Source organism: Cryptotermes secundus, unplaced genomic scaffold (assembly GCF_002891405.2).
Source record: "Cryptotermes secundus unplaced genomic scaffold, Csec_1.0 scaffold813, whole genome shotgun sequence".
In the NCBI taxonomy this organism is placed as follows: Eukaryota; Metazoa; Arthropoda; class Insecta; order Blattodea; family Kalotermitidae; genus Cryptotermes; species Cryptotermes secundus.
In genome coordinates this window covers 870,439-888,757 of record NW_019735471.1, presented here as the reverse complement: position 1 = coordinate 888,757, position 18,319 = coordinate 870,439, and the positions used below count along the sequence as shown (strand labels likewise).

The 18,319-nt window shown below is 42.9% G+C and overlaps 1 protein-coding gene across 4 annotated transcripts in view; it reads right to left on the bottom strand.

Annotated features, from left to right (window-relative positions):
- Window positions 1-18,319, bottom strand: part of LOC111869424 (trichoplein keratin filament-binding protein) — a 119,848-nt gene that overhangs the window by 38,337 nt on the left and 63,192 nt on the right. For 2 of the 4 annotated variants that reach the window (XM_023860944.2, XM_023860946.2), the window contains exon 1: window positions 17,893-17,975. The exons of 1 other annotated variant lie outside the window; for it this stretch is intronic. The gene's annotated coding sequence lies outside the window, so the exon portion shown is untranslated. Of the gene's footprint in view, window positions 1-17,892; window positions 17,976-18,319 lie in introns of those variants that run through there. One more of the 4 variants, XM_023860945.2, reaches the window with a different exon arrangement.

Below are 18,319 nucleotides of genomic sequence, written 5' to 3'. Positions count from 1 at the left end.
TGTCAGTTTCTACCAATTCTCGGTCACATCTAGATGCACGTGTCAGTGATTACAGCGTAACCGTTCTCATATCACGACAGAGAAGGCTCCGCAAAATAAAGCGTGAACAACAAGGCCGTTCACCACAAATGGCTATACTCTCGTCATTTATTATTCTTTCTCCTTATTGCCTACTACATCAGTTTTGAACTGCACTTCCTGATAAGACACTGGTTATGGAGAGAGAAAGAAATATGATGTAGGTCCTACTGTATCAGTGTTTGTATCCAACAAATATTGTTCTTATCAGATGCAACAAATACTGACAAGTTTTCTTCCTTGCAATTGACAACAACAGTAGCTTTCACCTGAATTTTGCATGAGAAAAATACATCCTACAACAATGCTGCAAGTTAACTCCTGGCAAGAGCATTTTCGTCACGAAAAGAATGGCATCATTGAACTTCAATCATTTGTTCTTCTAAGTCTAAAATACAGTATACCCAATGATAAATTTGGGAATCTTAATATATTTAGATGATTCTTACGCAAATTCAGAAGCTGTTCCAATGGCTGATGTTATACACCAACAATGGCAAGCAAATAACCATTAGATATATGTACTCATGCCTTATTTGAAGCAACTCTTATCAGCATTCACCTGGAGATACAGATGGGAACCACGAAAAACATACGACAGGCTAAACCATTTTGCTCAGTAGGCGAGTCGTTTATTCTTCTTTATGTATTAGGTTAAGGAAACTGTTACGTCGCTTCCTACTTAGTGGTATCTAAATCTGGTTATTACGTAATTTCGTAATTCTACTGTCCTCCATACGTCCTTCGTATGCCTATCATGTCTCCCTTTGTTAGGTAGGCTTGTATCTGAAATGTCGTGTAATGGCTTCGCTCTGTTCGATACTGTAGACAAGTCCACATATTTACAGCGAACGCAATGAAGTTCACGATAAGACATACATATTTAATGTCTTATCATTATTTTACTCAATGAAATACTGCGTCATCATGAGGTCAACACACAATCCGGAAATTCTTACGATTCTTCTTCCTCTTCCGGTTAGGCGCCACTGGCCTGCTCCCATTCAGAGTTAATCTGGCACCATGATCTTATAGAGGATAGCTGGGATAGCGCAGTCTGTATAGCGACTGGCTACGGGTTGGATGGCCGAAGGGTCAGAATTCGAGTCCCGGCAGAGTCAAGATTTTTCTCTTCTCAACGTCGTCCAGACCGAACCTGGGGACCACCAAGCCTATCTAATGGGTAACGGGAACACTGTCCTCGAGGGTAAAGTGGCCGGGGCGTGAAGCTGACCACTCACCTCCAAATAACGCCGAGGTCAAGAATACGTAGATCTCTATATCTACTCCCCCATACGCCTTCATGGCGTAATGCCATGCATAGCATAGGGCAACTATGATCTTACAGTTTGCAGGACTCCTTAGACGGGGGATCAGGCCGTTGCATGGCCGCCGTGTACACAGGACAACATAAACAGTGAAACAAGCATACATTCATGCCTCTAGTGGGGTTCGAGTCCAAAATCCCTGTGTATTGAACATGCGAAAACATTCGTGCCTCAGACAGCACGATCACTGTGATCTGTATAATTATCCTACAAATAAACATACCAAAATTGTACACCCTACTACCGGATGGAAAGGGGTAACGGCGAGGCTGTAGACTCGTATTCAAGTGGTACTCGGTTCGAATCTCGGCCGGAACATCGACTATACTGAGGTGATTCGTAGTTTTCTTCAGTCCCTCCACACGCCGAGATAGTACTCCGATTAGACCAAGACCGATTCTCTCCGAAACATTTCCGAATCATCATCCATTTAACGCTACAGTCTAGTCACTGAACATGGCATTAAAGAACCACCAAATAAATCTACGCTCTACTACCATACCAGGTCAAAAATATTCTCACTGAAATATTTACGGCTACGAATCTTTTCACTCAACGTTCGGACGTATGAAGTCGTACACTACCGTACCAGTCTTCCCGGGTTTAGCTGTATCTGTGAACACGCACCGGGTTGCAGGAGGCAGTCCTACCAGCGTTACATAATTAGGGGAAGAACGAACTCCAGAAATGCTTACTCGGTTCGAAAACTGTTACCATCCATTTTGAATTCTAAACTGCTACGTCTGGACGCTGTGGACAAGAAAGTATCTTCCCAGTAGAGGGAACAGACGTTCCTCTTCTCCATAACGTCCAGACCGTCCACGGGACCCACCCAGCCCCTTACTTAATACGTATTGGGGACTCTATCCTTGGGGACAAAGCGGCCGAGGCGTCAATTTAAGCCTTCATGGTGTACTGTTTAATTAATTAAGGGCAGGGGCGATTATATCGTTCTTAACTTACAGATCAATAATTCTGTCAGTGTTTTGTGAGAATATAAAATGTGGTTTATTATTTTGAAGTAACAATATAAATTCTGGAGAAAACTGCACACTGAAGAGCTTCATAACTTCTATTCTTCTCCAGGTATAATTAAAATGATCAAGTCAAGGAGGACGAGGTAGGCAGGGCATGTAGCACGAACGGGGGAGAAGAGGAATGCCTATGGACTACTGGTGGTAAAGCCAGAAGAAAAGAGACCACTGGGAACACCACGGAGTAGATAGGAGGACAATATTAAAATGGATCTTAAGAGAGAGAGGATGGGAAGGTATGGATTGGATTAATCAGGCCAAGGATAGGGGCCAGTGGAGGGCTCTTGTGAATACGGCAGTGAACCTTCGTGTTCCACAAAATGCTGGGCAATTCTTGAGTAGCTGCACAACTGGCGACTTTTCAAGAAGGGCTCAGCTCCATGAGTAGTGAACAATATAAGTTACAAGTGTCTGAAAACAAACTGCTCATGCCACTATTTAGACCTAAGCCTCAATTTACATATTACTTCTCCGTACTATTCAGGCACCTGCTAAGTATCGTGTAAATAGGGACTATGATGCATGAAGTAAAGGACGAAACTGGGTTCAATGAAACTGACTGGGAAAACCTCATGGAAAAGTCCCCTAGGAAGAATGAGACCAGAAAATAAAATTAAGTTGGACTGTAAGGATATGGTGCGGCTGGAACTGGCCCATGTACGCAGGAAGAACTAGGGAACTGGCGGAGCTGAACCTTGAGATCCTGCTATCAGAGAGTTAGTTCGTTAGTTAGTTAGGTAGGTAATCTTCGGTCTCTCATGCGTCAGCACTGTGCATTATCACGAAGCTGAATGATAACGTTATCAAGAACAAAATGAAAAACAAGTTTATATATTTCAACTTATCATATTTAAATATTAAGAGCAATAATGGCAGTGATAGTGATATTTAACAGTAAATAAAAATAATATATTTTTTCTTGTATATGCTAAGAGGCGGGACAGCGCAGTCGGTATAGTGACTGGCTACGGACTGGACGAACAAGGGGATGGAGTTCGAATTCCGGTGGGGGCAAGAATTTTCACTTCTCCATGTCGTCCAGGCCAGCTCTGGGGCCCACCCAGCCTTCTATCCCATGGGTAATGGGGGATTCTTACCCGAGGGTAAAGCGGCCGGGGCGTGAAGCTGACCATTAACCACCACCTAGCGCCGAGGTCAAGAAAACGTTGATCTACGGGTATACACCTACTCCCTCATACGTCTTAATGGCGTAGTGCTTAATTAGTTAAGCATAGGGACAACTTCATATTTTTTTCCTTGGCACTACAGCCCCAGTGGGCCTAGGCCTACCTCCATGAACTTCTCCGTTCACTTCGGTTTTTCTAGATCTTACACATTCGGTAGGANATAATAATAATAATAATAATAATAACAACAACAAGAATAGGCCTATCATTATGCTCCACGTATTCCGAAATAGGTTACGCAAGAATACATTCATATCGATAATTGCTAGCCTATCACGTGTACGAGTACTTTAAAACAAATTGTACTAACGATCAGCAAGTGACACAATTGGACATTACATCACTGGCACGAACATCGATGCCAGCAGATGTAAAGTACATCAGGTGCTTTGTTCAGGCTTACTGTAATTATTCAGCTGAAAGTTTTCCGTCGAATTTACACAACTTACAATGACAGAAATTTCAAATTATTATCCAAAAAACTTCTGCATGGGACTTTCAAAGGCCTATAACTGAGAGCTCACCGAGACGGCTGGGGGTTCGATTCCACGTCCGATCAGGTAGGATCTGGAATGAACAAATTGGCACTGAGATAAGTTTTCTTGAAGCCAGGGGCTGGACGGCACGGGTTCGATTCCTGGCAGGGCAAGATTGTTCTCTTCCTCACAGCGTCCAGACCGGCTCTGAGACCCACACCAGCGTCCTACACAATGGGCGATTTCCCTGGGGGTAGAGCGGCCGGTGTGTGAAGCTGGCCACTCACCTCCATCTAGTGCCGAAGTCAAGAATGGTGGAGCTACATCTCCACTCCCCAATATGTCTTCGTGACAACTTTAGCTTTTTTTTACAGGTAATGTTAGTTTTCCTTATTTCGTGTGTTTCTTGGAAATCGAGGCTCAAGACACGTGCGACGAGGTGTGCAATTTCATGAAAACGGTTCTATTTAGCAAGAAGAAAGCCAGAAATTTATGATTACAATATGTACAAAGGCCAATGTCATGTGACTCAGCAAGTTCTGATCTAGATTCATATTTCCTCAGTACGGGAAAGTCCACCGCACTTGCATGAACAAGTGACTCATATGCATTCAGATTACGGAAGGACTTAACACTGTAAAGTACCGCTTCTTATCACTCACGGTGGGATTAAATCCTTCAATTAAATTGACATACGGATCCAAGAGGAGAGACAATGACTTCAACTATATTTTCTTATAAAACTGAAGTTCTAGGATGAACTAATCGCCTACTTTCATTCGAGACGACACGGGTCACATACAAAACGACGGCTCCAACAATTCTTCGATGCCGCGGAAAAGTCTTTATCGAACTGGTACCTACTAACGATAGGAAGATACAAAGACATATACATACACGCATTCAACAATTCTCCTATTGCTGCGTGTATTCGTTGCCGTGGGAACGTGTTTATGGAGCCGTTGCCTAGCAATGAAAGAAGGGATACACATACATGCATACAGACTTATGGGAGAGATTTATAAGTATGCTGTTGAGATGGGATGAGATGTCATGATACAAATCCCAAGTTTCATAAAAACTGGTTTAGGTATTCAAAAATTGGTGGGGGATGAGTTAACAAATTTCTTAAAGAAAGTAAGCTAACGACATTATAAATCACGCCTCATTTCCATGGTGTGTGGATCGTATCCTAAGAAAAGTGTCTCGACATTTGCTGAATATATGTTCTTAAAATGCATAGGGTGTATTTAAAAGGTGAGCTCTGTGCATGTAGAAGAGCATTAATTAAAGTTAAAGTCACAGTTACTTTATGACTGGCGGTTAGCGCCAATCAGTTCGTTTTGGTGCCAAGCCCCCTGACGCTCAAAATCAGTTTTCTTCCCCCCCCCCAACAAAACTGTGATGCCCCAAATTTGAGATTAGAAAGAGGATGGTATTACCCAAAAAAAAAGCTAGAGACTTGCGAAAAGAGTTTCGCAGTTATTGCCGTAAATTGTAAACACCGGGACTGGCAATTAGGTTAAGAATGTGAAGACTCAGCAAGTCTCTGTGTACTCACAAGGCAAGACACTTGCCTCACTCAGCTCACTGGGGTAATCGAGAGAGACCGCATACACAGCAAGAAGACACAAGGGGTCCGCCCCCATCCACCCATGAGAGTCAATGAGGAGGTTATTAGGAGGATTGAGGACACTGAGAGGAAGTCACCCACCCTCTTTCGTCCAGGCTGAATCAGCGAAAGGAAGCCATAAATTAGGGAATTTCGGGGGGCTTGGGGTCGATCAGATAATATTCGCTTGTCAGCCGGAGGCTCTCGGCGACATGGGTCTGAGCAGCGGAGGCAGTGGGCCTGCATCCTGTATTACAGGTGGGTTTGTTTACGCATATTAGCCATGCTGAGTGATAATACCGTTGTTTCATAGTATTGGTGATACAGTGTGTTGAGATATTGCATGTGCAATTTCCAGTGTACCCAGTGAGCCCTGAGGGTAGGATAATAGATTAATGTAAAGGCCTAGGACATTAGGCAGGCCATCAGTGATTCATAGTATATATATCAAGGTTAAGGTTAGTGTGTAGTAGTAAGATAGTATATGGGAATTGAGATATAAACATAACTCAGGGTAGTTTATGTAGAAGAGACCGTACGATAGATGGGTAATTATATATCATGTGTAATCAGAAATGTACAGGAAAAATATATAGGTTCACGAGGGGACTTGCGTGTCCTCGTTAGCAAGTCCGATAGAGAGAGAGAGAGAGAGAGAGAGAGAGAGGCTCAAGGCCTCCACCCCTGAAGGGGGAGAACTTGAAGAAACAGAATGGGTAGTAAAGACTTTATGTAGTCAAGACTGAAGGACAGTCTTTGTAATATGTAAATAATGTAAATCATGTATATATCTAATAATGTAAATAGACAGCTAGAATAGATAGGATAGGATGTACCGGGAGTGTAATTCGTATCTAGAATCCATTTCCCACATCCGATCCCGAGCAATCCTGACCGAGCGAGGGCCGAACTGACACAGGAGCAGTGGCAGCCGAAGACGGAGATAAGAATAGACAGGGATAGGCTCCTGCCACACAGCCAGAGTACGGTAGCCTCGACAGCAACGCCCTTTTAAGATAGAATGATAAAGTGTATTAATAAGTATTTAGACGCTACCTGTAAACTAAGGGAGGAGTGGTCAAGAAGGGGTATGACTACATGCCAGGGAGTAGTCCCCACAATTGAAAGAACAGAAAATAGATGGTGGCAGCTTGTATGACAGAAGGAAACTCCGATATAGGAGAATCCTAGCTAAGGGTAAGCTAGGATGATTGCGTTAACGCCTTACAGCATAACCAGTGGAGGCAAGGAGGGGTACCTGCACACCCCCGACGGCACGACGTTACCAGTAGTACCAGTTTATGACCTAACCAGTGGAGGCGAGGAGGGATAACTCCACGCCCCCCTACTTGCAGTGTTACGGTGGTAGCAGAGGAGGCTGACTCCACGCCCCCCTGCGCCGCTAGGGCAGTACAGTGGTGGCAGCGGTGGGATGACTCCACGCCCCCCTGCACCACGGCATTACAAAAAACCTTATGTTCATAGTCCTTATGTAACATCCTCTCTGACGAAACGATGGGTTTGTCTCTTATGAATATGCTCGTCCTTTTGTCAAGTGTACGTATCGCACATATAGCGTGTTATTGAAAATTCTTCCTTTCGGAGCGCATTAATGAAATCTGCTCCAATATTTGACGGTTATTCACTTTAAAACGCAAGAAGATAATGAACAAAACAAACTCCGTGGTTCTAGTCCGCAAGCGAACTACACCGACCGAGCGACCTCCGCTTGTCGGCGAAGTTAGTGCCAACTTTACGGGATAGAGGGTTTCGTGTGGTCAGCTCAACGAATCCCCACGGCCGTTAATTTCGGTTTTCTAGACCGCAGCCGCTATTTCCTTGAAATGGTTCCTCAATTATCCTCACGAGGCTGAGTGGACCCCGTTCCAGACCCATTACTTCTTAGAAAATCTGGTGACGCCGGGAATCGAACCCGGACCTCCGGATCTGTAGCCAGGAACTTTGACCATTAGACCATAAAGGCGGTCAACAATGTCATATCACTTACAAAAATATATATTTCAATTGTTCAAGATGGCAGGAAAATATAACGTGGAAATATCAGGAATTTTATTGTTGCCCACGAAATCATCACCGCATAAACACTACAGCATGAGCGTAACGTGGCTAGAAACGAGGGGAATATTAACTGTTCACTGAGAATTTATGTACGTCTTCCACTGATTGCTCTGGTCGTCAAACTGTCATGTGTCAACCTGGTGACAGTATTCCACAATCACTGAATAATACGAATTGTTATGGAACACAATCTGTCACAATTTTACTTTCGGAACTATAAAATCACAGTATTTAAATACATACAAAGTTTCTGAAAGGAGCAAAAAATTTGTTGCGGTAGTTGTTGACATACTGCTGACTGCACAAAGGTTTTATTATGCGCAAATAGCCGATACAATGACAGGTTGCATAAACAACAATGTGTCTCCAAACAGGAAGAGCATCGAAGTAAGGGTAATAACACTTTGAGCATACAAACCGAAGGGAGTCGATGTGGATGGTAGGCTACATTAAGGAGACCCAGCAGCAGTTACATATACAGTAGTTCATTCGGTATAATGTTCTAGGCATTTCTATGAGTACTTATAATTTTCAACATTAGGATACCAAATATGTTCCCAAAATAATCTTAATCGCATTAAAGGTCATTATCAGCATTGCAAACCTCATGGAAATGAACATGTTTAAGAGGAACCGGAAGAATATTTGGACCTAAGAAAGAGAAACCGAGGCAATGAGAGGAAAATTTGTCCCTGTACTTAATTATTTGCGCACAAAGCCATGAAAACATGTGGGGTGTGGATGTATAGTTCCATCATTCTTGCCCTCGGCACTAGATTGTAACTGGTCAGCTTCACGCCCCGGCCGCTTTACCTAAGGGGAAAGAGACCGCGGTAGTCATTAGATAGGATGGGTGGGCCCCAGGGCTGGTCTGGACGCTGTGGAATACAGAAAAATCTCTTGCCCCTGCCGGGAATCGAACACTGGCAGTAGCCAGTCGCTATACCGACTCAGCCATCCCGGCTCTTAAGAAAGGTAAGCTAATGAAACGTATAAAACCATGCACGGTGGCAATCCATGAAAGTGCTCTTCACTCAGTATTGTTATGAACGCTCATCAAGCAGAACAAGATGGGTCGAACAAGATGAGTGGAAAAAATGTGACGTAAAGACCCACTGCTAGGCAACGACTCGGTAAATACATTCCCGCGCAAGTCAACGCGAATGACAATAAGATGTCTATTGCTAGGCTACCGCGCGGTGAATACGCCTCGTTAATATAGGCTGTTTTCAGTGGAGTCCGTGCAGAGGGACAGTCTGAAGAAGCGACGGAGTAGAGAACAGTAGTCGAGTAGGGAAGCAAAGAGTCGATTTCGGGACGCCAGCCTGCCAGGATGGGATTGGGACCAGACGATTTGAACACAGTCGAGTTTTCGGAATTTGTAGTTGCAAAATAAAGGCAAGAATGGAATTAGGCTGTGAAAAGAAGACTTCATGTGTGATATGAAGTCGCAGTGAGACTGATAAATCCGTTGCGAGGATGCGACTAGTGAAGGCTGAGAACACTAGTGCGTGTGTAACGGTGAAATGTAAAGTGTGTAGATCAGCGATAGCGCTGTATTGCCTGTAGTCCCGAGTTATGTTAATGTATAAGGTGCAATAAATTCAATCATCCAATCCAGAACCCGTCTTATAAGTCACCGCTATACGTGACAATAGGAAATGCTTATAAAGTTTAAGTTACATAACTTTATGCATACGTTTACCGATATTTAGTGTCTACTTAACGACGTTATCAGTAACTCAGATCATATCGGTAGAATTGAACAATTCTACAATAGTAGCTGGTTCCCTCCGAAGTTTCCCTCAGGATAGCTGGCGCCGAGTTGGAGTGGGCCAGTCTCATCCGGTAAAGCGAATGATTAGAGCTTGCATAACTGGAGGCACTATTACGTAACTGGTCACGTGGGACTGGAGAACAAGTAGCATACGGGACGAGATATACTCGTAAAGCCGGAACTTCCCGAGTACGAAGTGCAATATTCCTCACTTTCTCCAAACAAATGTCGGGATGGCTCAGTCGGTATAGCGACGGACTACACGCTAGACGGCAGGACTTCGATTCCCGGCAGCGACAAGAGACTTTCCTTTTCTCCACAGCGTTCACGCCGGCTCTGGGGCGCACCAACTGGTACCGAGGTAAAAAGGCGAGGGCGTAAAGCTGGTCACTCACCTCCATCTACTCCCGAGGTAAAAAATAGTGGGGATATACCCCCATTCCCCTATACATCTTCATGGCTAGTGTTTAATTAATTAAGCACACGGACAACTTTGCTTTTACCTTTTTATGAACCTCAAATTAACTATACCTTAGACTTGACTCAGGTGGTTATACTTCTGAATTACATTCCAGACACGATCTTTCCCAGACATTATTCGCCATCATCCAGCGACTCAACGTCACATAGTCCTGATTTACTGACGGTATCGTGAAATAAACTAAAAACAGATAATTATATTAAATATATTATGGGTGATCATGCAGGATTTGAGGCTCCCACTGAGGTGGTTATGAAGAGTTCTGTTTGGTGGGATATAACGCCGTCAAACCGATGTTTCGGAGGAACATGCTGCCTTCATCTTCAGGGTTAAAAAGTAAGTAGAATAAGAAAAGGTTCATACTGCTTCCCTGTTTGGTTTTATCTTCTACCATGAAGATGGAGGTAATATGTTGCATCGAAATTTCCGCTGACTTGCAATCGATTGTTACATTTACGTAGTTTAATATATGATTCCACAATATTTCTATCAACACTGAAAAAATGCAAACAGTTTGTGTTAAGGTCGGTGTTTTAAGATAGGAACATTAATTTGATTCACGTGAGGAAACATTACAACGTTTTGTCAACTATCCTAAGCCTAAAAAGAAATCCTCGATGCATGAACGAAAAAAAAAAAGAACGTTGTAACAAGTATGGCCATGGAAATGATTTATACATTTTACGGTCTTGGGCTATTTAACCACATCTATTATCCACATGTAACTTTTAACTGCCAGTATTAAAGCATCAAGAACGCGAAAATATTTTCATGTTGCAGCATAACATTTATCTAAGCATATTAAAAAATTACACATACAGTCCAGTGATTATAAATTACTGTTAACAGAGATGTTTCAATGTCAGAATATTTAACAGGGAGAGTCAGTAAACAGGTCACAAACGGAAGTAAAACAGCTGCAATGGACTAATAGGTTTTCTACATGCATCGCTAGGTAGCAGCACAGCCCAGCTTCATGATAGTCTAGGTAGCAGAAGCGCAAGCGCATATTCAGAGGCTAGTTTCAGTAGTCACAATGGCGACCGTATTTGAGGAGTATACTAGCGAAGTTCAGCGTTGTTTGTGGGCAAAAGGACTCAATGCAAAGGATATTCATAAGGAAATGTTTCCTGTTTCTGGTTGGGTGTGTTTGTCGCGTAAAACGGTTAACAACTTGTTCAAGAAACGTGGCAAACATTTCTCTGATGACAAAGAGGTTGGAACGGAGGTGCGGAACTGCTCTGCGTCGGTTAGTTATTGATATAAGGCAAAAGTAATTGTCTGGAAGTGGCTCCATTGGTTTCTTCGATGTTCTGACTGCTAGTGTTTACTTAGCAACGTTGTGTTGCATTTATCTTGAATTTGGTTTTACGGTAGAAATGCGGTTTGTTCATATTTCTTTAGTTGAAGCATTGGAAAAAGGTACAGCTGTTATCTGCCGAAGATGATTCAATTCTTTGTTTATGTACGTGCTGAACTCAACAGCCAGGGGCCAATTAGAGTCAGCACGATGGTGATGATGACGATAATATAAAATATATATTACAATATAATCAGTGACGATAACAGTACCAACATTAACTGAGAATTTTCACCAATTATTTCGACCAAAATACTACTTTAATGACGAGATGTCGATGTAACCAAATGACACATAGAGACTGTATAACGTCGGATGGCAGAATGACTCATGAATTGGAAAGGATTTGGAAGGAAACGGCCATGGCCTAATTGAGATACTACCCTGGAATTATCCTGGAGGGACTGCAGAAAACTATGAAAACCTCAGTCAGGATAGCCGGTGATTGATAGACGAGCCTCGTAGTGGTGGTTGTTGTTGCTGCTGTTGTCGCCGTCGTATTTATCTTTGAAATATGGAACTTGGATACTGAAAATCCACCCGCTGCTGTCAAAAGTTTATGAATATGATAGCGCTGGCAAAAGTATTGTATGTGTGATTCACATCTAAACCTCCGGTAATAGAAACCGAAGGTTCACTCCAGTTCACACACGGAACCCCACCTGCAGCCAATTCATTCCAGACCCCACAGATGGAAACACATTTAATTAAAATCCATTTTAATATTATTTTCATACATTAGTAACATTTTCGTCATCTCGTCTTTGGGTATGTTTCACATTCTTTAAGCAACGAATGGCTTCAAAGTGTACGTAATAACACCTCTTTGGGTGAGAAGATACTGATGAAATCTTTAAAATTCATTAACATGAGTACTGATTCTGATAACTGATCAGGCAGCCATATTGGAATGCGGAGAGATGCTTTGAGACAAGGTTCAGCAGAGGAAAAGCGCCCCCAGCGATCTTATCCAAAGGGTACTGGGGGCAGTGTTCCCCGAAGGTGCTAAGAGCCGGTGAGGTACCTAGATCTGGGTGTGGGGAACAGCAGAAACCCGTGTTCTTGACGAAAACCCTACCCCAACATTTTGGTACAAAAGGTCCACNGCGGCGCGCACTTGATTGTACGCACTGTATAAGTACTGAGAGTAGGATCCAATGAGAATCGCCTAAAAATGGGAGCAGAATATAAGAACTTATTTATTTAAAGAATCTGTCATTAACTCAGGCCATGTAGCATCTGATGATGGAGAACCCTCAATTGGAAAGGAAACAGAAAGAAGAGCTGATCACCAGCGACCGCGCGGTCAAAGGCATGAACTAGAGACCGCGCCATAGCTCAAGCGGTTAGTCGCTGGCGTCCCACCGCGGCGGCCCGGGTTCGATCCCGGGTCTGGTCAAGTGGGATTTGTGATGAACAAAGTGGCGCTGGGGTGGGTTTTCTCTGAGCACTTCGGTTTCCCCTGCCAATCTTCATTCCACCAAATTCTCCATCATCATAATCACCTGGGGCAGACTACAATAGGCCAATCAATGGCCGCCGAACCGAGTGGACCCAGTTGGACTCCACCCCCCCCTCCCCACTAAGCTAATTAAAAAAAAAAGGCATGAACTGCCTTTGCTCGCTCGAAGGCTGGGTTCGTGGGTTCGAAACCCACTCAAAGGTATGGATGTTTGTGTGTGCGTTTATTCTGTATTTGTGTTCCCCTGTGTCCAGGCAGCGGCCTTGCGACGGGCTGATCACTCGTCCAAGGGGTCCTACTGTTTCTGTAAAAAGGATTACGAAACTGAAGAGGCCAGGGCCCAACAAAGGGCAATAGAACCACTGATGAATCAATGAATAGAAAGAAGAGGTCTTTGTTTAATTTTTTTTTTCAATGCCATCCCGGCATTTGCCTGCAGGGACAGAGGAAAACCATTAAAACTGGCTCGGGATAACCGCTGTCTTGACCGATATTCGAAACGAGTACATCCCAAATACAAGTCTACAGGCCCGCCTCTACGCAAGTCTACTCAATGAAACGCTGTTACTTGTCAGCCTTTTTATGATTACCGTTCCCTTTGCTTACGTCAGCATCATGATAAAAGTGTGCGTCAACAATGAGAATTTCTGAACCGTATCATTAAGCTTTAAAGTTTCACTGCATCATAATAAATTAAATACGTAAAAAAAATCATCATTGTCTCGTTCAGAAAGAGCCCCTGTGGAGTTCCTCCCTGCATGTTGTTCCATCAGGAAGTAATTCCATTTTTTTGACACGTTGACATCACGAATGACCTCGCTACACTACACATTAGCTTGAGAAAATTCTGCGCAGTTTTATGTGCACTATGGATTGTGACGAATGCCATTGGATTAGGAGGGCATGTATCAGACGTTATATGAAGTTGGAGATTGTGGTCTCACTGCTACTGTGAAGCAAAACAGTTCATTATGGGTATAACAATGGCTCGTGATTCAACCTTATCCTAGTCACCCTTACCCAAAATAAGTCGCATCTTCAGCGCTGCCCCATATTTATATTAGCTACGCGTATGTTTTCAAAATAATCTGATTCCATGAGGTTTTATGACATTATATCAGCAGTAACACTGATTATGTTCTTAAACGATGCCATTACATCTACAAGGGCTATATATTGCCGAATGATATGGAAATATGACTTCTTTTTTTTTTGCATACTTTCCATATTTTGAAAAAAAAAATAAAATAGACTTATGCTGTCTGCGTGTCTCCCTTATCAACTTTTGAATGCCTGAACCAATCTTTGTGAAACTTGGTATGAATATCATTGCACCTCAACCCATGTCAACGGCGTACTTAATAAATCCCTCCCATCAGTGTGTGTGTGACTGTATGCGTATCCCCTACCGTTGCTAGAACATTACCACGGCAACGAATATACAAGCAATAGAAGAACTGTTGGACCCGTCTTTTTCTATGCAGTCCGTGTCGTATCAAGGAAAGTAGGCGGTTTGTCGTTCCCAAATCTTCTTCTTCGTCTGTAGTTAATTTAACAGCACAGTCCAAAGAACTTCGAATGTTTGGATATTAGTGTATAATGAACTGAAAAGGACGGGGCAGTGGCCGTGGTTTAATATAAAGTACTATCCAGATATGTGCGTCTGGGAACTGAGGAAACCACAAGAAAGAGAGTCGATGTCCTGACCGAGATTCAAACGAGGCACCGTACGCATACAAATCAGAAACATTATCGCTTAAGACAATACGCTCGGTATCATGAACAGTGAATAGAAACGGGCCTGACAGGAAGTGGTCAAAGCCCATATCAAGGCATTCCCCTCGTATTCTTCTGGAGAGACTGAAGAAGACCACGAAAACCTCAGACTGTACAGGCGATTACAATCCCGAGTTTCAAACCACATACACTCTGAACATGGTAGATGTGTCATTGCTCAAGCGGTTAGTCGCCGGCTTCCCACCACGGCGGCCTGGGTTCGAGTCCAGGTAAAGTCATATGGGATGTGTGGTGGACTAAGTGGCACTGGGGCAGGTGTTCTCCTAGTACTTCGGTTTCCCCTGTCAATTCTCATTCCACCAATTGCTCCACAATCACCCTCATCTATCATCTGGGGCTGGTACAATAGGCCAATTAGTGGACGATGTACCAAGCTGACTCAGTCTCACCCCAACCCAACACTATTATGAACAAAAGTACAGAGCGTTAACGCACAATTAACCTGCTGAGCGAAGAATCTGCCTCGTCTTCATCATGCACGTGGCTTCAGCTCCGTCGAAGGTAAGTGACCTTGCTTAATGGAGACAATGAAATATGAAAGATATTCGGAAAGTAAAGACACAAAGCCCATGAAATATTTATAAAGCATTTGGGGGGGGGTTCACTTGTAGCACTTTTACAACACACCTTTATTTACTTTACAACATAGTCACCTTGGATCGCAACGCACTTAGTGAGCCTGGGAACGAGTTTTTTATACCAGCACCGTAGAAACCTCACGCCTGCTCTCTTAGCCATGGATAAGAGTTCTCGACACTTCTGGAAATTGTTGATGAAGTTCATCGATGGTTCATAATCTGTCGGCATGAATATTTTCATCATTTTTTTTTTGTTTATTTAATCAGCGACAACGGATGGCCTTCCACTCCTTATTTCATGAACATCGCTTCTTCCCGCTTCAAATTCACGCCATTTTGCCACGTTTTGCCTGTTCATAACATCTTCGCCGTAAACAGAAACAAGATGGCGATGAATTTCAGCAGCAGTTTCTCCTTTCGCGTGAAGAAATCGAATTACTGCACGAACCTCACACATCTGACGAGATTTTCAACGGACATGGCCAATTTAAACACACACTGCGAGCACGACGTTGCCGTGACTCTGACCTGTCATACGGTTCCTATCTCACATGGCGGCACTGCCATTTCTGAAAAAAATATATGTCCCTTGCATTTTTACTGGACTTGTATCTTTACTTTCCGAATATCCCTCGTCTAAATTAATGAGTCTTCCGTATTAATTTTCAACAATATCCGCGGCTCGGGTTAAGACACGTATGAAAAGATCGACTTACGGGCAAACTGGTAGTCTTTCAATGGCATAAGGTAATAATAAATCTATTAATGGCGCCACATTTGCGGAATTTGGCTTTCTGTGTCTTCCGCGCAGTCATATTTCCCAAAAGAATGGCTAGCGATGTTAGCCATGCAGGTAGAGGTATAAATTTGTGAGAAAGCTAAGAGAGTAACATACAAATCATTAAAATCGTAAAAGTGAACACGTGACCTCAATCGCGACAATCCCTGGAGAGTACGGAAGTTTACACTATGTCCGTGCTAGCAACAAGGCTTCAATTTCACCTTCAGAGTCTCTTACGTAACATAGCAAGCAGCGCGCGTGAGCTGGCCCTAGGGACAAGTGACTGATATTGTTATTCATTTCTTTATCTATTTATTTAACGATGCCTAGCACACAGCGACGAATGGTAGAATGATTAGCGGACAGTAAATTGGAAAGAATGTGGAAGTAAGCGGTTGTGGCTTACTTTAAAATGAGGTACTTCCCCGACATTCTCCTGAACTAGGGATCACAAAAACCTCAGTCACGATTATCGATGTCCTGGATGAGATCTGAATGGTCATCTCCAAGTCCAAGTCAGAAGATTCACCGCTTCATCCAATTCTGTCACTGATCTTAATCAATCTCCCACATAAATTTCAACAAAAACCCAACATAAAACTAAGAAATTAGAACATAAACATGAAAGATACAGTGGAACCTCGCTTAACGAGCACCTCTCACAACGAGTAGTTCGCATAACGAGCAAAACAAATTGTAAAGGGATGACTCGCTTAACGAGCGACGTTTCGCATAACGAGTGACGAGAGGGGAAGTCCCGGATTGTGCGCTTGCTACATCAGTCTGTGTTTAGCACTCGTTCCGCTAGCGTCTTAGTGTCGCTTGTGATCAGACATTTCTCCAAACTTGTGTTCACACATATTATTTGTGATTTTTTTTTTTGTGCAAAGTTTAATAACCCTTGCAAAAATGTCCCCAAAGAAAAAGCCGCAAAAAGACAGCAATAAAAGAATAAAAATAGCCGTAGAAATGAAACGTAAAATCATTGAAAAGCGAGAACGAGGTGTGAGCGTGGCTGATCTAGCACGCACATACAATCGGTCTACATCAACGATTTGCACGATTTGGAGTTGCACTGTGTTTCACAGCAAGAAGTTGTGGAGAAGAGTTTGTCAGAGGAGGAGGAGGAGGTAACAGCAAAGCAACAATCTTCTGGCGCAATAAGAGAAATGCTGAAAGCATGGGAAACTGTTGCACTGTACATTGAAAAGCATCACCCTAATAAGGCAGTGGCTATGCGCATTACAAATTTATTTAATGATAATGTTGTGTCGCATTTTCGCCAAATTTTAAAGCGTCGGCAAAAACAAATGTCTCTAGACAGCTTTCTAGTAAAAAAGAATTAGATATGTATCATAAATAATAAACTTTTCTGCAAATCTAATTCGCTTTCCAGGTTGGTTCATTCCGCATAGAAGAAAAGATGAAGATGATTCACGCTCCTTAACAATGTATATATAATTTTCTTTGAATAAACGTTATACATATATTTTTTTAGTATTTATTTTTCGGCATGGAACGCATTATCGTATTTTACATTAATTTATATGGGAAAATTGTTTCGCTTAATGAGTGTTTCGCATTACGAGTAATATTCTGGAACAACTTATGCTCGTTAAGCGAGGTTCCACTGTACTGGGTCGGCACAGCGATTAGGCTATGGGCTGGACGACCGAGGAGTCGGTGTTCGATTCCCGAACAGATTTTTCTCTTCAATGTACTGTTCCGAGCTGGCGGTAAAGGGGAAGGTGGTCATTCAAGCCCCACTCAGTGCCGAGATCAAGAAAGCTGGCTCTATACCTACACACTTCCACGTCTTATGGGATGGTGCTTAATTAATTAAGCCATTTAACTTTACTTACCTACTCTATAAGACGTATTTTCTATGTTAAATGGGTCCCTTGTCACCACCGCACGATGTATCTTCTGACTGCGGATGAAGACGGCTTCTCAAGGAGGAATGTCATGCACGGAGATAGTCACGATATCTCTCTTATCGCGCAGTTGACTTCTACAGAGGAAAGTGACGCAAAATCTGAAAAGACCATTCAAGAAAGTATTAGCTTCAGCCGAAATTCTGCGAAATATCGAAGGATTCGCTTTCAATCAGTGTTTTCCATTTGGCCAATATTGTGCACAACGTAAAGTAATTTACTTTCGATCGGTGTTCTGAAAGTTGTCCAATAATCTTCTGAACGACAAGGGGCTTACATTCAATCAGTGTCTGGAAAGTTAGCCAACAGTTTTCGCAATGACAAAGAATTTACTTTCAGTATTTTAGAATGTCAA